The sequence below is a fragment of the Chrysochloris asiatica genome, unplaced genomic scaffold (genome assembly GCF_000296735.1).
Source record: "Chrysochloris asiatica unplaced genomic scaffold, ChrAsi1.0 scaffold00088, whole genome shotgun sequence".
Classification (NCBI taxonomy): Eukaryota; Metazoa; Chordata; class Mammalia; order Afrosoricida; family Chrysochloridae; genus Chrysochloris; species Chrysochloris asiatica.
The window spans coordinates 6,559,405-6,564,278 of NW_006408606.1; positions in this window are offsets into that span (position 1 = coordinate 6,559,405).

The following is a 4,874-nucleotide window of genomic DNA, read 5'->3' on the forward strand; positions in this document are numbered from 1 at the left end:
GAAAGATGAGGTTTTCTGCTCCCGTAAAGATTTACAGCCTCGGAAACCCTGTACAGGGTCGCTATGAGTCGGAACCAACTCCACAGCACATAACAACAACAACAACAACAACAGTGGTCAAAACAGCTTGTTGCTGGTACAGTGAAAGATACAGTGATCAATGGAACAGAATTGAGAATCTAGAAATTAACCCACCCACATACAGCCAACTGATTTTCGACAAAGTACCTAAATATATCGCATGAGGAGGGGATAGTTTTTTTCAACAAATAGTGCTGGCAGAACTGGACAACGATATGCAAAAGATTGAATGAAACAAGACCTTTACCTCATACCTTATACAAAAGCCAACTCAACATGGATTAAAGACCTAAATGTGAATCCCAGAATTATGAAGGCCATCAAAGAAAAATAGCAACAAATGTGAGGGCTTTAATTCAGGGCATACACAGTTTTCAAACATTTTGAAAACTACACAAACAAAATAGATGACTGTGACATACTAAAAATTAAAAACTTACATGCATCAACTGACTTCACCAGAAGCGTAAAAAGGGAACACAGAGAATGGGGAAAAAATATTTTGCAATGACACATCGGACATAGGGAACTACAACACCTTTACAAGAAAAAGACAAATAACCTAATTTTAAAATGGGCACAGGAAATGAACAGACCCTTTACCAAGGAGGAGATCTGGGCAGCTAACAAACATTTGAAGAAATGTTCTGGATCAATAGCCTTCAGAGAGATGCAAACCAAAACAACAGTGAGATATCATCTCATACCAGCAATAACAGCAAAGATCAAAAAAGTAGAGGATAATAAATGCTGGTGTGGATGTGGAGAAAATGGGATGCTCCTGCATTGCTGGTGGATTGCAAAATGGTCCAACCACTCTGGAAAGCAATATGGCACTTCCTCAGAAGGTTGGAAATAGAGATATCTTATGAACCAGCAATTCCTCTACTTGGTATTTACCTACAAGAAATACGAGCCATAACATGAGTAGATATATGCACACCAATGTTCATTGCAACACTATTTACAATAGCAAAAAGATGGAGACCGCCTAAGTGCCCATCAACTGAAGAATGGGTAAACAAATTGTGGTACATCCACACTATGGAATATTATGCTACTCTGAAGAGCAACAAGGAAGCTATAAGCCATTACATAACATGGATGAACCTTAAAGACATTATGTTGAGCAAAATTAGTCACAAAAGGAAAAAATACTGCATAGGACTACTACTGTAAAAGATTAAGAAAATGAACCCATGATAAAGGGGTGTGAGATTCTTTGCTGGTTTCCTAGATGTGTGGGGTAGAGTGAGGGGTTAGAGGGGAAGGTGGAACACAGGGTAAGGATAGTTTGGGTACTGAGGACGGGGTCAATACATGAGAAGGTGGAAGGGAATGGAAGAACAAGGCAAATGGGAAAACAATTAGGCAGGTTTGCATGGGCTAAGTGGGACAGAGGTAAATAATGATATATGTACAACCTTGGAAAAACAGGGCTCTGGAATATAGAGATTGAGACATGGTTGGAATGGGCAAAAGGGAGGAAATAACATTAAGATGTTCGGCTGTCTTTTGAAACTTGGTTTCCCTTGCATAATTTTATAGAATAGACACTTGAGGAGGAGAAAAAGGAATAGCCAGAAATATCATATAAGTCTGTCTTTTGCCAATAACTGATTAGAATGCCGAAATTGGAGCTACAATCTGCCCAGTGAAGGAGGCTTCCTGTGGAGCTTCTGCATTATATAAGACCATAGGTGGAATCCTGAACCCCATCCAGAATCTTCTGAGGTGGGAAATTTCCACTGGAAAGGACAAGCAGACCAACCTGGAGCAGCTAGAAGAACAGAAGATACTTCTTGAAAGACAGACCAACAGGAAAATTACAAAACAATAAAGGCTGTCTGACTGACTACTACAAGAACAAGCAAGTAGCTTGTCTGGGAGACATCAAGGCAAGTGGTTGGGTCCTCTCAAGGCAAAACCCCTTCCAAGACTAAGACTCAATGAGAATACATGAGCAGACATGTGCTCTGATTGATGACCACATTCATCACCGATAAGGGCAAGTGAGGGAAAAACAACAATGAAGCTGTGAGCTAAGTCCAACCACATTCAATAGACTCCTGTGAAACCAGGTGGAGGTCTGGTTGGCCAGCAGTTTAGCAAGACCTTGTGACTCCTGGGCCCAGAGTCAGTGACATGGCCACAAAGGACTAGAATGGAGAGTGAAGCATCCAGTTGATAAGAAGAGAGGGCATATGCACAAGAACACCCACACTTGCAGATAATACCCACTTGACCTGGCTTCAATGACTGGATGATCAGAGCTTAACTAGCAAAAGAAAGAAGAGGAAAAAAAGAGCAATCTGATACAATTTGATGAACTTTACCTACACCTATGGATGCAATAGCTCAAAAGAAGGAACAAATCTTTACAGTGAGGATCATCCCCACCCCCTCAATACATAGAGTAGACAAAGACGGGCAACTTGGATATTGGCTACTCAAAATGGGGGGTGGGAGGGCGGCTACAATGGCAATTAGTGACTGGCTTACAAGTTTTCAAAAGGGAGCCTAGATCCAGTGGGCACGGAGGAAGGTAGAATTTCCACTGAGTAGTATCCATTCTGTCTGGGCGGGACTGATTAAAGGAGATGCGGATAGGTCTCTTGTGATACAATAGTGAATAATTATTATCAGGACTGACTGTGAGGGTTAGAAATGTACAGGTAGACGTTTTGTAGCAAAAGTAGGGGAGTCATTGGCTTTGCAGTCTAGGAGCAGAGGTCCCTGGAACTATCAAGGGAGAAAAGTGGAGAGCGGGAACCTACCGAGAGAAGCAGTGACGTCACAGATGGAGGCATAGACGATGATGTGGAGAGATGGAGCAACTGGGAACTCTAGACCCAGAGAGGGAGAGGGACTGTGTGCTGACGACCAGGTGGCAGGTTTGTGGGGTATACCCTTTGGTTGGTTGATGATGCATGCAAAGGATTGTAACAATAGCAATAAAATTATATACAATAGGATGAATGTAAAGCTAATGTTCTCCCATGTAAACTATCACAGAATTCACAATAAAACAGTTTTTTAAAAAAATCCTAGCCAACAGAATTCAACAAAACATCAAAAAAAACAAAAAAAAAACATCATAACCAAGTGAGATTCATACCAGGGTTGCAAGGATGGTTCAATATCAGAATAACAATCAATGTAATCCACCATATAAATAAGGAAAAGGAAAGAACCACATGATCATATTGATTGATGCAGAAAAGGCATTTGACAAAATCCAACAACCATTCCTGATAAAAATTCTTAACAAAGTTGGAATTGAAGGGAAATTCCTCAATATAATTAAGAGCTTATATACAAAACTAACAGCCAACATCACTCTCAATGGAGAGAAATGGAAGGTCTTCCCTTGCGAACAGGTACCAGACAAGGATGCCCTTTATCACCACTCTTATTCAATATTGTTTTGGAAGTCTTGACCAGAGCTATAAGTTAAGATAGGGAAATTAAAGGCATTCAAATTGGCAAAGAGAAATTAAAACTCTCTCTACTTGCAAATGACATAATCCTATACATAGAAAATCCCAAAGAATCAGCAAAAAAATTACTGGAACTCATTGGAAGAGTCAGCAAAGTGGCAGGGTACAAGACCAATATACAAAAAATTAGATGGATTTTTCTATATTAATAATGACAACACTGAAAAGGAAATTTGAAAAGCAATATTATTAGCAAACTTTATATGGAAAGGAAAGAGACATAGGATAAGCAAAGCACTGCTTAAGAAGAAGAACAAAGTTCTTCAAAATCCCGTAAAGATTTGTTGTTGTTGTTGTTAAGTACTGTGGAGTCGGCTCCCACTCATGGTGACCCTGCACAAGGCTTCCGAGGCTGTACGTCTTTATGGGAGCAGAACGCCTCATCTTTCTCCCGCGGAACCGCTGGTAGTTTCGAACTGCTGACCTTGAGGTTGGCAGCCCGACTCGTAACCACTCGGAAACCCTGTACAGGATCACTACAAATTGGTTCAGACTCCACGGCTCATAGCCACCACCACCAATACAGGGCACACGCAGACTACCAAACATTGAGAAATTCGTAAAAACAAAATAGATGATTGGAACATTCTAAAAACCAGACACTTATGTGCATCAAAGGATTTTGCCAAAAGAGTAAAAAGGGAGCTCACAGAATAGGAAAAAAATATTCTGCTATGACATATCAGACAAAGGACTAACTTCTAAAATCTGTAAGAAACTGTAACACCTCTACAAGAAAAAGACAAATAACCCAATTGAAAAATGGGCACAGGATATGAACAGCCACTTCACCAAGGAAAACATATAGGCAGCCAACAAACATTTCTCTCTGCAAACTCTATAGCAGATTATCTATCTTGCATCATATTCTGGCTTTCATTTAACAATAAAACTACTTTATCTTCTATTTTTGTTGCAAAGTTTTCCAGACTGATAGTAGATATTATTTTCAGTAATTTTCTCCAACAACTGAAAATTCAAAATTAAAAGTTACTGAATTACTATCAATGCATAAACAGTAAAATAACTACCTATTCCTGAGGACCCTGAAGAACAAGGAAAAATATTAGATGTCATTGTTCTATGATGTTTGCAAAGAAGAGAAGAAACTGGCTAACATTTTATGGAGAAGAGATAGAAAGAATCACAAGAATTGCTGATACCACTTTTACTTCAAGAGACATACATAATCACACATTCACTCACCCCAAAGATATAAAGTTCACAAACTACTATAACTAGCTCTCATTTTCAGGATATCAATCCAAGCCATGTGCTGTGTTCATTCAGGAG